A 20,562-nucleotide genomic window follows, 5' to 3' on the forward strand; every position below is an offset into this window, starting at 1 on the left:
TAAATTCTCCTAAGAACTTACTTGAATTTAAGAGATTTAGGAATTTAAGGAAGGTAACTCAAGGAATATACTCCGTGTGTGTGTGTGTATGTCTGTGTCTGTGTGCGTGCATGCACGCACGTGAAAAGGGGAGGATAGGAGTGGTGAACTGTTTCAGGCTTTTCATCTGTTATTTAATTGGAACTCCACTTTTAACCATTTAGGATATCAGGCTTTTATGTAAGATACAATTTTAAAAGGGTTAGAGTAGCCTTTAAAGACTTGAAACCTAGTAATCCTAAGTTTACAAATGGGGAAAAATTGAGTCCCAAAGAGACTAAATCACTTGTTTAAATCCATCCATTCATTCGTTATTCAATGACTATTCAGTGAGCACCTGCTTTGGGCCAGGGACTGAGATGGGCAGGCACTGTAAGCCCAGCAGTGAATAAGAACGAAGGCAAGGGGAAGAAATAGGCATTGAGCATGACACCACACAAATGGGTGTGAAAATGCCAAATGGCAGTTGGGCCAGGCCCAGCCCTGCCCACCAGGGTGTCCACAGAAGCCACAGCTGAGCCACAAAGTCAGCTGGGCCCAGGGCCGGCCCAGCCCACCAGCATATCCACATCAATTGCAGCCCAACCACAACAAGAGGGCACACGTGGCTCTGGTGAGCAGGGGAGATTGCACCCCTGGGCCCCGCAGGGCATTTTCTATCTCAAGCCACGTATTTAGGGATCACAGCTGATATACCTAATACATAGAAACAAACACAGAGAGTTAGGCAAGTTGAGGAGACAAAGGAGCACCTTCCCAACAAAAAGATAACACGAAACCTCAGGGAAAGAATTGAAGGAAGTGGAGGTAAGTAATATACCAGATAAAGAGTTCAAAATCGTAGTCATAAAGACGCTCACACAACTCAAGTGAAGAATGAATGAACTCAGTGAGAACTTCAACAAAAACATAGGAAATATAAACAAGAACCAATCAGAACGGAAGAATACAACTGAAATAAAAAAATGTACTAGAGGGACTCAACATCAGGTTAGAGGATACAGTGATCTGGAAGACACTTGAGAAGTGTTACCTCGTTGGAAGAGCCAAAAGAAAAGATAATTTTAAAAAATGAGACAAGTTTAAGAAACCGCTGGTCCAACATCAAGTGTACTAACATTTGCATTATAAGGGTCCCAGAAGGAGAAAAGAGAGAGAAAGGGACAGGAAGCATATTCACAGAAATGATGGGAATGGACCTGCCCAAACCCTGCAGTGACATCTAAAATTTAACTGAAAATAAAAATCACCTCTAAGAAAGCATCAAGAGGCTAATGAATTTAATCAGGGGCTTGCAGATGTAACTCAAGGTAAAATCACTGTTTCCAGGTCATTAAAAGTAATTGTTTCCTACTTCAGTGGTAGAGATCTTGATGTTGAAACTGCACCTTTTGTGTTTTCAGTAGACATTGACTGCTTGGTCTTACTGTCACCAACCTCAAATTCTGTTACTTTATACTGAATACACTGAGTCCCCCTCCACGCCTCTCCTCTCCCTGTGGTCTTTTTGGTGTCATTAGCATCTCTTGCCTCAGGAACTATTGACAAACCGAAAGCAGCAACTCCTACTGAGGTCCTTTTAAGTTTGTCATGGATCAATATATGTCAAGCTATTTATTTTATTTTTATCGCTTTACCCTTTCTGTTATAAAAGCAATATGTATTCATTGAAGGAAATTTGGAAAAAATGCATAATAAAATAACACAAAAGGAAAATCATAGAAATCACCCAGAAGTAACAGTTTTCAACATATTGGTTTATACCTTTTCAAGTATTTTATTTACATAAATAAAATAAGCATATACTATACCTTCTATTATAAAATTTACGTTATTAAAATACTTTAAACATTATTTCATATAACAAGTTTAATTATAAAAATTTAGCTTTTTATATATGATGCTTAATGACTGCACTATAATTGTAGCTTACGTTTATTTAGAATTACCTTTGGGTCAGACACCACTGAAAAGTGCATTTATATGCATTGACTTATTTAAATTCACAGCAATCTTATAAAGTAGGCACGGTTACCATCCCCATTTACAAAGGAGGAAATACAGCACAGTAGAGGTTGGGTAATTGGTCCAAGATTTCATAACATTAAAGTGGCAGAAGCAGGATTTGAACCCAGGAACTGGAATTCTGGAACCCAAGATTTATCAAGCTGACTATATAATGCATAGCATAATATTGTGTTTTATAATTGCACTATTTCAATATCCTGATGTAGGATAATTGAGCTTGCACTTTTAATTATTTTAAAGAAAATTGCAGTAAGTATTCTTACAGATAAATCTTTGCTCCCAATATGATAATTTCCTTAAGATAAATTCCTGTGATTGAAATCGTTAAGAGTTCAGGGTTTATTTGCACAATTTATGGCACCAAATTTTCATGCAAATTTAAATCTTAAGGCAGTTCAGTCTAACACACTCACAGACTGAAAACTAGAAGCAATAGAGCACTAAATTCAAATCCTTTTTTGATTTCCAGCAAATCACATCACCACTGTGTATCTTGCGGGAAACAAGCCTGAAAATCCTGTTCTGACCTTACAGTTACGAACTGTTTTGGAAGTCTGAAAGATGATTCATATGAATTTAAATTTGACAAAATCTTTCAAGCACAGGTGCCTTGCATATATAATAGGCTTTCAGTATGGGGTTGATGACTGACTAGTCCAGATCTGGAAAGTGTCTTCTATTTCCTAGTTTTGTGATATTTGACCTAAGGAAATGTTTGCCTGAATATTTTGAATTACAGAGATCATCTAGAAGCTGAATAAATGATATACTGGAGGACTGAGGTCAAATGATCTTCGCTGACCTATTGTACCTTTTGAAAATATATCAAGCAATTATATCTACCGTTGCTTTAATAGAATTTCCTATGAGCCTGTTTTCAATATTGGTAAGCCTGGAAATGCCTTTACATGGAAATTATTGATGGCAGATAATAAGCTACAGTAGCACTTTGGAAACTTTTGAGCTTTTTGTATTTTAACATTTTCCTAACCAAAAATTTAAATAAAAGCTCTGGCATCTGCATGTATGTGTGTGTGTGTGTGTGTGTGTGTGTGTGTGTGTGTGTGTTTGTGTGTGTGTGTATATATATATATATACGTATATATACATATATATACGTATATATATATATATATATATATATATATATATATACACATTTGACTTTCCTTGAAAAATGTAGGATCCCAATTTACAAACCAATATTCCAACATTTCTTCTGCACCATTAGAAAGAAAATTCTTGTGAAATAATTTCCACCTTTGGGAAAAGCTAAACAACGCAGATCCATTTTCATTGTTCTCACTTTTGAAATGATCCAGTGTTATTGAATTCTCTCCAAATCCCTTATGCACATCTCTTACCTCAGCCACCTAACCAGCAAGTGCCTCCATTAAAAAAAAAAAAAATAGCTCACAACTCTGGGATAAGTTTTCCCTGGTCAGCACTCCAACTGGGTCCTTGGGATTGGTGCTACCCCCTTACTCAGTTTCAAATACTCTGATTGCCACTGCTGCCTTTGTTCACAACCTCCTGCCTTCCTATATGCATGCACCATAACTGAGGATTGTCTTCAAAATCCTCAAACCTATTTTTTCTCATGGTAATGCCTGGTTATTAAAGAAGTTGTATGCCCCAGTGGTATAAAGGACTATGGGATCAGAGATAGATCTGGGTTGGAATCCCAGCCCCCTCATTCACTGTGATGATAAGCTGTTAATTTAGACTCATTAGTATTTCCTCATTTGTGATTTGGGCATAATAATCATACATATGTCATAAAGTTGTGAATGAAGATTAGATAATTAATGCATGCAAAGAGTTTAGTAAGTTGCGTGACTCACAAAAATTTGCTAGAACTGTAAAGAGAGAGGAGTAATTTTCAGCTTCAGGGTTAGGGACAATGCTGTTCCTTGACAGTCAGGGCTGGAATTCAGTTATTGATGATACCAAAGCCTGTGCTCAGACCATGTATACTCTGTCCAGTGTAAACTTCCCAGGGCCTTACATTGCTGGCACCCAATGCTTGCTTACTGAGTTTTAGGAATCAAATCCTGTATACCCTCAAATTTTTCTTTAATGCTGTTTCTCCCATCTCCCAGGAACAAAACCCCATGTCCCCCTGGGCTGTTCTGTCCTCTTTATTTATCATTGTTGTGCAGCTTTAATTCTGTCTCATCCTGTATCTTCTGAAGCCCTCGTCATCTGGATACACACTGCCCTTTATAACCTATCTTTGAAAGCGCCCCGCTTCAATAGCCATCCCAACAGAACCCAGGCCTCTTCTCCAATATAGAGCAGGGGTGAAGAAACATGCCTCGGAACCCAGCCGCTTCAGTTTGAAGCTCTGTTTTTTCCACAAATCCCAGTTCTGTCACTTTTTAGCTTTGGGACCTTGAATACATTTTCTGCCTCAGTTTCTTTATCTATAAAATGGTTGTTTAAATTGTCCCTACTTCATTGAGTTGTTGTGAAGATTAAATGAATGCATGTAAAGCACTTGCAACCATTCCTGGAACATATTAAGCCCTGTGTACTTATTATCCATAATTTTAATAATTATTAATCCATAATAATCATTTTTATTATTTGTCAAAGATTTCCAAATGTAGCTCAGAGTTATTAATTATCTCTTCAGATCATCTCCTTGTTCCCTGCTACCTTTCATTAAATATTTTTCCTTATCTTCCTGGAATGATGTATGAACAAATATGAGAAGTGCCTGAAACTGGGTTTAGCACAAAGCAAGCACTCCTAACATGCTGCCCACCCTTTTTCCCTTTGAGTCTCCCTCCCTCAGCAATCAACCCAGCTTGCACTTGACTTCCTTCTTGAAAGTTTCTTCCTTTGGGTTTTGAGACCCTATTCTTTCCTGGTCTGGCTCTTTTTCTAATGCTTGGTCTTCTCTTTCTACTTCTTTTCCCATTTGTCTGTACTTGTTCGTCTCCCCACATAGTGTAAGTTCCATGAGCAGGGTGGGAATAGCTTACTCATCTCTCTCTCTCCCGGTATCTTACACTTAGTAAGTACTTTTGCTGATTTTAGTATTTGTCTTGATTCTTTTAACTCGCTACATAAAGTTTTTTTTTTTTTTTAATTCCCTCGACCCCAGTCAGGTTTAGCTACACACAAGCCTCATACACTCTGGATTTCATACCACTCACAGTTGTTTTACTTCAAACATGTTAAATTCCCAAATCTCTCTTTCTGATGCCAACAGATTATTTGTCTGTTTCAACTTTCTTTACTGTAGTTACACTAATAATGCCTCACTTTTGTTGAGTGTCTTCAATATTCCAAATGCTGTGTTAGTCCCTTTACATACAGTAATCCACTTAGTATTTACAACAACCCCTTGAAATAGTTGTTGTTATGCTTGTTTTATAGATAAAGGGCTTAAAATTCCTAGAAGTGGCTGTCCCAAGGTCACCTAGCTTGTGGCCTTGGCAGAGTCAGGTGACAAACTCATCTCTTTGATCTTTTCTCTCTGCCATTTTGAAACATGGCATTTAACATATTAAATGTCAACATGAATATTCTAGGCAATAATTATTATAGCAATTTTGAAAGAAGAGAATTTTTAAAATAATATACTTAACTTTAAAAAATGTTCAGTTTCTGTCCACTGGATTTCTCATTGCATCTATTAATGCCTCACAAAGCAGATAGTCTCCAAGTACCTCAGAGAATGTGACATTTGACTACCAGACCTCTTGTCAGAGCTGGCTGCAATTGTGTTGGAAATTGGCTCTCCAGCTGGGCCGGACTGCAGTTAGGAAACACGATAGTAGATGGTGAACTGCCACTGCTGGGATGTGAAGCAGACATGAATGTTAAGCAATAGTGTCCACAATTTGCAGCCCAGAAACTGCCAAATTGACAGCTAGACTAAACTATAGCGGCACAGGAAGATGTGGCTAGTTTCTTCGTTCAGTCAATACAAAGTCTTATATTGTATTTTGATGAATACAATCTCACTGTCCCATAAACCGAGATGCTGTCAATTATGAATCTCGGTTAGATTCTCAGCCAGCATTTCATGTCTGAGCGCCCTTGTAAGCCTCATAATGGCCCTGACTCTAGTTGGTCTGGATTAGCCTTTCAAGTGAACGTGCAGTTCATTAAGCATGTAGACACTCCAACAGCAGCCGCACTTGTCTCCATGAACTAAATAGATTTCTTGCATTTTATCTAGGACTAGATGAAAGGGATCCATAATGCTGTGCTTGAAATAAATCTTGACTCTCCGAGGGGCTTTAACAGATATAGTGAAAGTAGGAAATGAATAATATGAGTAATGAACAAAACTTAAAAAGAAAATCTAAAGGTTTGGCGGCAGGTGGGGGTGAGGGTTCTGTCTCCTTTTAAAGGGCACGTACCAAATGATTGTTTTATCTCGTGTTTGCTTTGAGGATTTCTTTCTTCCAGGCTTGGAATAGTCATTTGGTAGTTCACTAGATAGAAAATTTGCTTGTCTTCTTCACCATTCTCTCATATGTTGCTTTGCCATTCATTTGCTTCCTGCAAGGGATATTTCCAAGTTCCTAGTATATGAAGTTCGAAATGAAGGGTTTTTTGATACAAAAATCAAAGGTCCCTGCTTTCAAGAAGCTCATGGTCTGGTGAGGGAGACAGATGCCTAAAGGGTGCACAATGGTAAAGATGTACGTAACGTATTACTAGAATCCCAGTAAATAGCATCAAGTCAGCCTAAAGGACTTCTTCAAAAGTCAAGAGGAGATGATGTAAAATAAAAGTTTGAAAGAAGATAAGGAATTGTTCCAGAGAAGTGCCAAGGTCGCAGAAATCTGCTACATAGAATTATTGCACAAACAGAGAACACATATATTTCAAATATACAACAGCTAAGGAAGCTATTGGAATTTTAGATGGATATTTTGTTATCCATATACCCATATAGCCAAGTAATTTTCAGTAGGAACACTTTTCTTGGACTAGAACGTATTCCCTGGTAAAATGCCAGTCTACCCTTATATATGAAGATGTGCATTGTTTAGCCATTAATTGTTTGTTAAACATGGATATCTCAACCTTACAAATAGAATCACTGGCTTTCAGACATCTTTGAAAGTCAAGAAGTGAGAATCTAGAGAGAGATGAAGTCAAGGGATTCTGACTGGTGAATACCTTTAGCAAATGCTCTGGAGCCAATGAGGATGTACAGGGAGATTACCTACATATACTTTTGAGAAAGTCATTTTGTGAAAGTGTTACCTGACAGTATTGGGAGGCCTTGACACTAAGAATGGAAGCAACCAGGTCCTTTCCATGGCATCTTTAATACTTCTGTCTTCAACTATCATAAGACTGATGACTGGAAAATCTGAGGAATTATAATAGAGCATCTTTAAGGGAGAAAAAATTTCTGGTGTTGAGGTTGAGCTTGAAATTTGTGTCACTGATTGTAATTAAATAACATTAAGCTGCCTCAGTGTAAATTTGTACAGATTCTAAAAGAAGTTTTTCTTAAAAATTCAGAAGTGTAAATTGGCTCATATAGTTTGCAAGACAGGTATGTATTTAATTTTACAAATAAGTCAAGAATATCTCTCTGGCTGTTTATCCAATACATCTTTTGTAAAGTAGAAGAATATGACAAAGACTCACTTGAAATAAGTATTTTAATCATAGGCAAGTTCTGATTTTTTAAATCATGTTTTTATCTCATATTTATTAAAAACCTAAATAAGGTTTTAAATTGTACTAGGAATACATAAAATAAAAGTTTTTTACTTAAACATTTTCCAAAATTGTGACTAATAATCAAGTCTTTAAGATGATTTCCAGTCAGTTTAAGCTGTTCAAGCTAAATTGCAACGTATTATTTTACACTGCAGTTAAACTAACGCATTTAGTGAAATCCATGCCAACTCCTACATCCAAATTACCTTCTTATTTACATTCTTCAAGTTACACAGGAAGTAAGAAAGAAACAGCAACTTCTTTTGAATTCGAAATGCCTTACCTGTGCATAAGAATGCAAGGTACTGAGAGATTTAAGATTATAGTCAGTGAAAGATTTTATCCTATGTGGCTTTAGGGCTACCATTTTGAAATGAAACATTTTCTTGATAAAATATACGTATTTTAACCATCTTTAATAAAGAGAAAAAGATGATTGAACCAAGACTCAGGAGACCTGGAAATTTTACCTTAGACCCTACCACTTCTCCATGTAAAATCTTCAATGCTTTACTATTGAACTTAAATTAATTCCAAAATCCTTACTGTGGACCACAGTGTCTTACATGGGCAGCCAAAGAGATCTCCTTACTGTTCTTTGAGTATGCTATGCCTTTTCTACCTCAATGTCTTGAGACCTTAGCCCCACATTCTCTTTTCCAGCCAGGCTCTCCTTTTCACCTACAGTCTCTCACATTGTCCTGTTTATTTCCTTCACAGCACTCAAATTAGTCTGTGATGATTTTTCTTATTGGTTTATTCATGCACTGTCTCCCTCACCCCGCAGAATGAATGTTCCAGGAGGGCAGGGACATGGTCCTAGTCACTGCTATGCATCTGAAGTCTACCCCTGTGTATCTGGTAAGTGTCATGGACGATAACACTAGATTTTCCAGCAATTGGCAGACCACTACCTAAAATCAAATTTCTGATAGCTGCATCCTTTTTCCATCAAACCACAATTAATAAAGCACCTTCTATATAGATGCTAGACATATGGGCAGATCAAGGTGTATGAGTCAGGTCCCTGCCTTCAAAGAATTGTATATAATCTATTCAAAGATGTAAAACATGTCCTGTAATTGAGTAATTGTAGAAGTTTTGCCTTTTAAATTTCATTGTCCATGTATGTTCATTAATGGTATATATAAATGCAATTTATTTGTTTGTGTTTATTTGTGAATTTGTCTCTTTATCCTTCATTTCTGTCAGCTTTTGCTTTGCATATTTTGCAGTTCTCTTATTCGGTGCATGTACGTTTGGGATTGTTATGTCTTCTTGGTGCACTGACCCTTTTATTATTCCTTCTATTATTATATAATGTCTCTTTCTGTCTCTGACGATTTTCTTTGCATTGAGGTTGACTTTAGTTGGTATTAATATAGCCATTCCTCCTTTCTTTTGATTAATGTTTGCATGATATGTATTTTTTCCATCCTTTTCTTTTGACTTGCCTATATCGTTATATTTGGAATGAGTTTCATGTAGACAGTATATGGTGAGGTCATGTTTTTTAATTCGCTCTTCAAATATGGGCCTTTTAATTGATGTAATACAATTTTAGCCTTTTACATAAATATCATTATTGATATGTTACAGCTTGTCTGCCATTTCTGTTTGCTGTTTCTGGTTTTTTTTTCTGTAACTTTTTCTTGTTTATTACTATAACATCTTTTTGAATTCTATTTTGTATTATTCATCACAGTTTTGAATGTATCTCTTTACCTAGCGTTTTACTGGTTGCTCCAGATATTAAATTATATACAACTAACTTATCTGCTGGTAGCATCATTTTATCAGTTCAAATGAAATGTGGAACCTTAACTTACTCTCCCTTTACTCTTCTCCATTTATATATATAATTGTTTAACTGTTTCCTATATGTGCATTTAGAGCCACATCAGACAATCTTATAAGTTGTGCTTCAGTCATTAAGAATAATTCAGAGGATTCATGAGGGGAAGGGAGGTTTATTGTGTGTGTGTGTGTGTGTGTGTGTGTGTGTGTGTATATGTATATATATATATTTTCTTATTCTTGCTCTTTCTTCCTGACACTCTTGTTCTTTTTTTTTTTCTCTCCTGATGTTCCACTATTCCTTTTTTTAAAAAAATGTTTTTTCCTTTCTATTTAGAAAAAGGACATTATTCTAGAGTAGTCTGCTCTAGATAGATTCTCTTAGTTTTCCTTTATGTGGGAATATCTTGGTTTCTCCTTCATTCCTGCAGGGTAATTTTGCTGGATGTAAGATTCTGGGTTGTTTTCTTTGATCAGTTGAAAATGGTGTCACTTCCTTCTGGTTTCCATGATTCCATGAGAAATCTTGTGTTATTTTACATTTTTCTCTTATAGAAAAGTGTCATTTTTTTTTCTTGTTGCTTTAAGGATTTTTCCTTTGACTTTAATTATCAGAAGATTGACTATGATGTGTCTTAGTGTGGATTTCTTTGGGTTTAATTTGCTTGGGCTTCAGGCAGCTTCCTGGATCTATAGATATCAGTTTTTTTGCCAAATTTGGGAAAAATTTTTGCCTTATTTCTTTGAGCATATTTTCAGCCCTACTTTTTCTCTTCTATCCCCTAAGACTTAATTGACACAATATTGTAGCTTTGTTATAGTTACAGAGGTCTCTGAAGCTCCTTTTTTTTTTTCTTTTTCAATTTGTTTTCTCTCTGTGGTTCAGTTGGGTAATTTCTATTGTTTTATCTTCCATTTGCTGATTCTTCCCTCTGTCCCCTCCATTCTGCTTTTTTAGCCCATTCATTGATTTTTTAAATTTCAGTTATTGTATTACTCAATTCTAAAATTTCCATTTGGTTCCTCTTTATACCTTCTATTTCTTTGCTGAGACTCCATTTCATTTGTTTTAAGCATCTTAGTAATTGCTCATTGAAGCATTTTTATAATGGTGGCTTTAAAATCTTCATCAGATAATTCTAACATCTCTCATATACTGATATTGGCATTGACTGATTGACTATTTAAATCATTTTGAGATTTTCCTGATCCTTGACATTATTAGTGATTTTCTATTGAAACCTGGACATTTTGAGTATTATGAGACTTGGGACCTTATTTAAATCTTCTATTTTAGTTGGTTTTCTTTGACACGTCTCTGGCAGAGGTAAAAGGAGAGGATGCTACCTTGTCATTGCCCAGTGGAGGTAGACATCCAAGCTTCCTATCTAGCTCCCGAGGGCTCCTGAGGAGCGTATACCTCATTACTGCTGCTCAGGGATGGGAGTTTTAGCTCTCCAGGAGGCCTTCACTGACACTACTTGGCTAGGAGGTATAAATGTGCCGTCTTACTGTTCCCATGTGGCTTTCATGGACACCATGGTGGAGTGGCCTCCTTATCACTGAGTGGTAGTGAAAGTTTCCTCTTATAACACACCAGGGAAAGGTGGAAAAATACCAGTCTGTGCTCGCCACTCAACCTTCAGTATCATGGGTCGGGATGGAGTTACATTTTTTTTAAATGACGTTTGGCCACAGCAGAGCAGTTATTTAGTAGAACTTTGCTGTCTTGTTAGGCTGCCTCTTTCCTTGTTCTTTGGCTAAAGAGTCTCCTTCTAAAATTCAAATTACTTGATATTATCTGCTTGATATTATCCTACTGGTCACCTGCACTTTCTTTATTTAAATTGTTTAGGCCCTTTTTTCCTTTCTGTTTTTCATTTTGGATAATTTATACTGTTACATTTTTCAGGTTCTCTAATTTTCTAATGATGTAATCTGCTGTTAGTCCCAGTTAGTGAAATTTTTATTTCAGATCTTGTATTCTTCTTCTCTAGCAATTCCTTTTGGTAACTTTTAATACCTTCTATTTTTATCCTTATTAAATAATTTTGTTTCTTCAAATGCTCATGCATATTGGGTTTATTTATAGTACTGTTTTAGTGTCCTTATCTGCTGATTTCATCATCACTAGTATTTCTAAGTCTGTTTTTATTGAATGAGTTTTCTCCTGGTTATGGGTCATAATTTCTTACCCTTTGCACATGTTTATTAATTTTTATGTGATACAGAACATTATAAATTTTACATGGTTGAGTGCCGGCTTTTGTTGTTTTCCTTTAAAAGTATTGCACATGTTTTCTGGATGCCAAATTACGTATAAATACAGGCTCTTCCGGGATCTCTACCGAATGCCCCATATAATCAATGACGTATCTTCAGTCTGGCTGCTGAGAACTGGTTCCTGGCTATCTGTGTGCTCTGGGAATTGTTTGGCTAACAGGTACCCTAATTTTTCTTTCCAGTGTGCCATTCTTTACCTTACTTCATGGAGATTTACCCTGTGCATACACGGAATTACATTTAGTCAAAGGATCATTTGTTTACATTTAGTTCCGTGTATACACAGAATTGCATTTGGTACAAGAGGACCATCATATAGATTTCTGGAGTTTTTTCCTCTATACAACACTCTCCCGCCACCCCAGCCCCTTTGCAACACTCCACAAATTCTATTTGTGTTACCGATCATGAACTCTGATCTGCCTCTTTAATTTAGGAAGATCATTGAGCTCTCCTTTGGTTTCTCTTTCTTGTGCTATAATCCAGAAATGTCCTCCAGCAAAACTCAGAGCAGTAATTTAGCTTTGCTTCTCATCGCCCATGGTTCTACCTCCTGTGCTTTCTGTTGTCCGATACTTACAAACTGTTGTGTCACGTGTTTTCACCTGGTTTTCTAGTTGTTTATGGTAGAAGGTAAGTCCAGCCATGCTACTCTTTCAGGGTCAGGATCCATGCTTGTGCAGGCCCCATTTAGTGCTGCCATGTAAAGGTCACTGTCCTTTATCTCTAAACACAAAAGAAGCATTAGAATCTTGACTGAAAATAATGTTTGTGTCCCACATGCTACTTTCAAATGTCCTCCTCTAGTCTGTGACCAAGAATAAAACTGCAAGTTTATAGCCAAATGCTTCATTGTAGGAGATTTTTTTTTTAAATGATTCTTCTAGAGTCTAATCCATATGGGTTAAGTTTTCGGTTAAAATCAGTCTCAAAAACAGAAGGTACTTTTGACAGTGCAGTGGCTTGCTGTAGGGAGGTTCTACGTAGCCATTTTCTGGAAGGATAACCCCTCAGAGTTGGAGACCTCGGGCACCAGGAAGGCATGAAGAGCAACAGGAAATTAAGTAAATTTAGAGAAGAGGTTTCCAGGGGTGGTGGTTAATGAGAAGAACATATCAAAGAAATATTGCAATCTACCTTACAATCTTAGATCTGGTGGAATTGACCTCTCACTTTTTAGAGTTAAGAGGAGAAGTTACCTATCCCATTGTCTTAAGAGCTGGTGGTAGAGGATATGGAAAGTAAGTTTCTGGTATAAACATTGCTGTGTAGGTCAACATCATTTTCTTAACCTGTGACAAAATGTACAGATACAATCAAGAAAACAAGCGAAAACAAAAAGGTCCAGCAAATTATATTTTTTGTGAAATTGGGGGGCAGATTGAATCTGTATACTTGAACATAAGAGTTTCATGGAGAGCTGATACTGAGCAGAAGCCACACAAGGAGAAAAAGGATGGGGAAAGATAAGAAAAGGAGGAAGGAGATAATAAAGATTAGAATAGAAATCAATTACATAGAGAATAGAAAAACAAGAGAAAAAATCAAACCAGAAGTTGGTCCTTTGAAAACATTGATAAAATTGACAAATGCTTAGCTAGACTGATAAAGGAAAAAAAAGAGGTGACTTAAATTACTAAAGTCATAAATGAAGGCAGGGCCTCACTACTGGTCCCAAGGAAATTTTAAAAAGTGTAAAGTAATACTATGAACAGCTGTATCACAATGAACCTAGATAATTTAGATGAAATGAATAAATTCCTAGGATGACAAGAACTACAGAAACTGACTTTTGAAGATATAGAAAATCTGATTAAACATATAATAAATAAAGCTAGACTTATCATAGTGACCATTTCATAATGTATTTAAATGTCAAATCACTATGTTGTACAGCTGAAACTGACATAATATTATATGTCAATTAGATTTCAATTTTAATAAAAGGTAAAAATAAGTAAATAAAATGGTGTAGTATTTGCATGTGACCTATACACATCCTCCTGCGGGATAATAAAAAAAAAAAAGACAGAGGGCTAGAATTAGTAATTTTAAAACTTTCCATAAAGAAAAGTTCAGGTCCAGATGGTTTCAGTGGTGAACTATACCAAACATTTAAAGTATAATTAATACATATTCTTTACAAATTATCCCAAAATATAGAAGAGAACAATTCCCAGCTCATTCCATGAGATCAGTTGATACGCTGATACCAAAACCAGGTAAGGATATCACAAGAAAGAAAACTGCAGACCAATATTTCTTATGCATATTTTTACATAAAGATGTAAAAAGCCTCAACAAAATACTAGTAAACCAAATCCAACAATGTATAAAAGCAATTATGCATTATGATCAAGTAGGATTTATGTCAGGAAATCAAGAGAGGTTCAACATCTGAAAATCAATTAATGTAGTATACTGTATCAAAAACCATCTCTCGATAGGTGCAAAAACAAAAATACTTGACAAAATCCAACTCCCTTTTATGATAAAAGAACTCAACAAACTAGAAATAGAAGAGAACTTCCTCAACCTGATAAACTGACCCTATGGAAAACACACAGATGACATTATACCTAACAGAGAAATCCTGAAAGCTCTCTCCCTATAACCAGGAATAAGACAAGGACATTTGTTCATTCCACTTCTATTCAACATTGTACTTGAAGTTCTAGACAGATCAAAAAGGCAAGAAAATAGGAGCCATCCAAATTAGAAAGGAGGACGTAAGGTTTCTGTATTTGCAGATGACAGGATCTTATAAAAGAAAATCGTAAGGAATCCACCTTTAAAAAAAAGCTATTAGAACTAATAAAGAAATTCAGCTAAATTGCAGGAAAAAAGATCAAAATATAAAAATCAATTGGATTTCTATATACTGGTAATGAAAAATCTCGAAGTAAAATTAAGAAGCCATTCTGGTTTACAATAGCATCAAAAAGAATAAAATACATAGGAGCAAATTTAACAAAAGAAGTGCAAAAATTATTTAATGGAAACTATAGAACATTGTTGAAGTAAGTTAGATACTAAAATAAATGGAGAGACACCTTGTGTTCATGGATTAGATAACTTAATACTGTTCGAATGGCAATACTCTCCCGAACTGACCTACAAATTCAATTCAGACTCTCCCCGCATAAAAGCAAAGAGCAGAACAATGTATATTGTATCTGTGATTGATAGATAGATAGGTAGGTAGATAGATAGATAGATAGATAGATAGATAGATAGATAGATAGACAGACAGACAGACATTTAAATTACTTATATTTCATAAAGAAAGTCTGGAAGGATTTACAATAAGCTAATGAAAGCATCAATGTATGTTAGTGGTTGGGTTGAAACCAGGTGAATGTGGGCATATGGTAGCTTCATACGCTGTTCTGCTTTTTGTATTCTGTGCATTATTTTTAAAAAGGGAAGAGGGAGCAGGCAGGAGTAGAAATTTGCACCCCAACAACTGTAATGTAGTCAAGGCTGATTCAGAGTCAGGCCAGAATCACTTAACTCATCAATTCAATGTATAAGCTCTGTGTGGAGGTATCCTTGGTAGGATGCATGGCCTTGCATTCCTTTGGATGTCCAGAGAATATGACTAAGACTAACTAAGACAAGAGCAAGTGAGAGGAGAAGGAGGTCGGGGCTAAGTCTGGTGGAATCTGAACTTCCCTATGCCATCTCCATGGCAGCTGTAGCCAAGAATCTCCCATGTCGCTCTGGTTGGCCTTCTCACACAGAGGTTGCTTAGCCAAATGCAGAGGAGATCTAGAGGCAATAAAAGGTTTATCTGAGAATAACTGCTCCTCAGAGGAGCAGAAGAGGTGGAGAGAGAAGGAGGAGAAAATGCAAAGGTAGATGGAGATGTTCCTGCTGACTCTCTTTAACTTTGGGTACAAGAGCACAGCAGACATACTTTTGAGAAACGTAAAGTTAGCCAATTCTTTGGCTTTGATCTGCGTTTGGATTTGTTCAGATTTTGGAGCTCAGATCACAAAATAGGAAGCCTTTTGTTGAATTGGTTTCATCTGAAAGTGGGGAAAGAACTTTCTGGAGTTTTTCCCCTCTTTATATGAGAAACCCTGTGGTCCTAGTTCTCTTACCTCTTCCACACTTCCACTCTGTATTTCTTTCTAAAGGTAATGAATTGCCAACTATCACTGCTGAATTGCTTTCAGAGGTGGACCCCTGCACGGGTAGGAATGGATATGCCCACATCTGTCAGAGTGAGAATGGCTCGGCCAGGTGTGTCCGTCATCCAGGGTACCAGCTGTCTGAAGACAAAAAGGCCTGTGCAGGTAGGACGTTGAAACTGATGGATTAATTGGGTAATTGTTTGAAATTTTGTGGTAATTCAGTTTTGAATAGTCAGAACAGCTAGGAGAATAGTGTTTTCATTTATGCTTAAAAAGGAACATTTATATTCTTATTTGATCATTCTGAAAGGTATTTTATGATACTATAAACACAGTGAAATTTTTAGTTACAAAAAAAATGATCTGGTGTGGTTTCAGAATGAATGCTTTTTGTTTTCTCTTTCTCATTCTGCAGTTAATTTCAGAATTAATATTTCAAACCTTCCATAACCGCACAGGGAGTTTTTTATTACATGCTACAGAAGGCGGGGATAACCTTTGAAAAGCAAGTATGTGCAAATGAGTGTTCCCAGAAGTTAGGAATAATTAAAACTGAAAAAAAAAAAAAAGAAACTCTATAAATACAAGGTTACATATTTCTGTTTCCTAGAAATAGCAAAACAGACATACTTCAATTCAAAGATGAAAGTGATAAATTACTTCAAGACCAGAACTGATAAATGAAGCCATTCCTGTGGGACAGTCTTTGTTTTAATAACTTCTGAGAAATCACAGAATCCTTCATTTTTATCACGACTTTGCCATGAAATGAGAAACAGTTTATTTGGATTAATTATGAAAATACAAAATGTTTCCTGACTTATGGGACTGATAAACACTTTGCAAAATTGCAAAAGAATTAGATACGAAAATTAGTATTAAGTTAGGTTTTTTTTTTTCTTTCTTTCTTTAACCCAAAACTAAGATAAAATTTTTGGTGGATTGTGTTAACATACTTTTCTGACGAAGAACATTTCTGTTTTGGTCCTCTGTTTACATAACACCTACCTTACTCAGCATCTGGTAAAGAATAAGATCTCATTCAATATTTGTAGAAAATTGATAAATACATACATATATAGATATATACATATGCACCCATATGTATCTATGTAAAATCTTTTTCAAATTTTTATTACAATATCTGGTGCATTATTCCAGGGAAGTCTATCCCCAAAGGCACTGCCTGCTTAGGGTTTTACAAATACCTTAGAAGGAGTACTTGTCTCAAGAGTCCTAATGGGGATGACATGCTGGCCAGTATAAGGAGGAAGTTCTAGTTGGGAAAATGATGATGATACCTGTCCATTTAAAGGGAAGGCGCAAGGACTACCTGGGCTACAAAATGATATTACTTGACTATCGGTGTCAGGAAAGAGAGGGGGCACCAGTGTTTAAATGGCACTGCCCTGTGACAATCATAGGTACAACGTCCACTGTGCATTGCTACTGATGACAGTCCCAGATCTGCTTTGTGTATGACCACTTACACTGTGTATTTTAAATCAGAGAGATACCATTTTCGGTGAAGAATTTGATATATATTTCTAAAGACAAAGTACAATGACTTTCACCCTGTAGGGGATAGAAAAGGCCTATTGTTTGTTTGTTTTCTGTTCTCTTTCTTCGAATTGACAGATATTAGTAAGTTCTAATAGAAAGAAGTGTTTAAGAGCCTAAGACCAACACTAGAGTTAATGTCATTAGCAGTTGGTTTATTTGCAAATATGGAGCCTATGTGATATTTTATTGTTACACTTAATGTTGGCTGAGGGGGCAGGGGATGCTTTCCAGTTCATTTTTTAGTTTACAAATAAATCTTAATTCCAGCTTGGAAGTCACCACTACTGTGTATCTCTTTCTGCAGCCCTCAACAAGTGTGCTGAAGGGCTCGCTCCCTGTAGCCACCGCTGTGTGAAAACAGTGGGATCTTTCATGTGTGCCTGCCACCCTGGCTTTGAGCTGGGAGCTGATGGAAAACAGTGTTATAGTAAGTGGCAACAGTTGCAGCCCAGGAAATGTGTGGCATTTTACAAGTATTAAACAACAGTAGTGAACAAAAGAGCTGCATTGAATATCTTGCCAAAGCAGAAGCTCCTGAGAATGTTTGCCACTGGGGTAGGGTCGGGTGGGAGCTGAGAAGGCCAACCCCTTTGTTTTAATTTGAAGATGCAAGGGTCCAGAGTCCATCAAAAGTGGTTGGCATCACTATCCACAGCGTGGACCGCAAGGGCTAAGTCTCAGGTCTTTCGGCTAGGGGCGCTCTTGGACCCAAGGCTCTCCTTTGTGAAGAGTCTGTCTTCCTTCACCACATCTGCAATGAAGTATTGATGGAACACTAGTAACTACATTGTAAAACTCAGGGAAAAGGAACTAGTGGGAGAGAAGGAACCAGCAGTACAAAGAGCAGCTCTAGATTGTGGTACCATGTCTGATTTCCAGTCTCAGTTCCAAAGATGCTCTTCCCAGTTCTCTACATGTTAGTAAACCATCCATTCCAGGTCGAAGCCAAAAATCCAATCATGCAAAATCAGTAAGGGACTGAACTGAAACTGAACAAGGATCTTTAGGTTCCAAATATTCTACCCTTTCAAGTTCATCATGTATTTATATATATCAAATGTCTCTTTATCAGTTTTAACCAAGGAAGAGGATAAAAATGGTGATGAATAGAATAAGTAATGTTGTGTTCTTACTTAAGCTCTCTCGTGAAGAGACATTTTTAACTTCACTGAATTCTTCATTCTCCTCCACTGAATGAAATTTTATGTTTCTTTAATGCCTGGGTGGCCAACGTAGCCTTAAGGTCTGTTGGTATATTTCTACTGCTTAAAGACAGTGCAGTTTCGCGACAGTGATATTTGTCTTTTAAAGAGCAAACTAAATAAGATGGGAGAGAAGAATTAACTACTAATTAGGATACAGCTTCTTCTGAAGTGAGTCTTTCTCTCAGTGCCCTGAGGAGTCCTTTCAGGCAGAGAAAAATGTGGATAGGTTTTTCTTTCTTATTAATATTTTGGCTTTTTAATGTGGCCAGAGGTTTAGGAGATGAGTATATTTTACAGATGCCTGAAATAAAATCTCCTGCAATCTGACTGGTGCATTCCCAGTTATCATGAAAGAGGGGGCCATTATTGCTAATGAGTTATGAGGTACAGGCCTTCTGTAGAATTTACTTGGGAAAGCAATTTGCCCTGGAGTTGAATACATTTGGTAGAAGTGTATTTTTACATTTATTTTCCTTATGTGAATATTTGGCTAAGTTCTTTGTGTAGCTCTCACCAGACCTCAGTGTTTACTAAGTGACTTACAAAACTTTCTTGGTGAAAACTGGTATTTTGAATTGTTTCACAACTTGTAGGTGGAGTAAATGTTTTCAGAACATGGTGATGTTTAACAATGAATTATGTGTCCTTCATATAACAGTATATTTTAGGTGAATATTGTTTTAACTTTGTTTTAGGGCAACAGTATTTTGTATTTATATAGTGTCTTCTCAGAGGCCCTCAAAATATTGTATAGCATATACATCAAATCCTCAAAATGTAATATGAGTGAACTATCACTATATTGTGATTAGAAAGTGGAAAATTCCAGATCCCGCGTGGTTAAATAAAACTTCCCCCAAATTACCAAGCAATATATAGTGAACTTAAATTCCATACATATTTAATGCATATATACTATATCGAGTAAATAATGATTATTTGCTACATATGAAAAACTATAGGGATCATTTTTAAAGTTTTTTTTTTACATTATATATTTTTTTAAAATATGATGGTTAAACATCATTTTCATCTGTATCAGAAACACAAAATCTCAGCTTACTTCCGGTGGCCAGTTATAGATCTGAGTATGCACTAGTTTTAGTCCCATACTTTTTATGAAGTTGCTATAATGTCATTTATATTTAAAGTAAATTACACCAGCAGTCCTAGAGCTGCATTGATCACTGGGAAAAAAAAAAAAAAAAGAAACAAGAATAGCAGCCAGAATTTGGAATGTGTCCCTAAAGAGTATGTTAACATATTGTGAAAAATATCAGTTCCCTTAATTATTTCAATCTCTCCTTTAGCTTTCTAATTGTACTTGGTCCTGAACTAGCTGTTTCTAAACCCAAAGGCGTTCTTATTTTCAACAACAAATTGATTCGCATAATCCTTCTTTTGTTTATTTAATCATTCAAAACCCATTTTTGAACATCTGTTACGAGCTGGTAATACAAGGCACAGAGGAGTGACAGGGATGTGCACTGGATGCTCTGGGAGCACCCTCTGCCTGCTGTAGACTGGAGGCTGGGGTCAGGAGGGTGGCTTCTGTGCTGTGACTGCACAGGGACTGTAGCAGATACCTTGGCAGTTTGAATGGTGATACAGGCTTTCAAGGGATGCCACAATCTCAAGTACCCTTGTCCTATTCTTTCCCATATTTCTCCTTTCAAAGGATTCAAGAGTTAAGAATGGAAGGAAATGAATCAGTGTAATCACTCTCATAAGAGGTATGTCCAAGCTACACAAATCAAGAACAAGAGAGGCCAAATGGTGAAAAGAGCAAAGTATCTAATTCCTTA

At 36.5% G+C, this 20,562-nt stretch overlaps 1 pseudogene; it reads left to right on the forward strand.

Moving 5' to 3' along the window:
- Nucleotides 1-20,562, forward strand: part of LOC107032858 (uncharacterized) — a 386,442-nt pseudogene that overhangs the window by 357,832 nt on the left and 8,048 nt on the right.

The sequence above is a fragment of the Vicugna pacos genome, chromosome 1, assembly GCF_048564905.1.
Source record: "Vicugna pacos chromosome 1, VicPac4, whole genome shotgun sequence".
In the NCBI taxonomy this organism is placed as follows: domain Eukaryota; kingdom Metazoa; phylum Chordata; class Mammalia; order Artiodactyla; family Camelidae; genus Vicugna; species Vicugna pacos.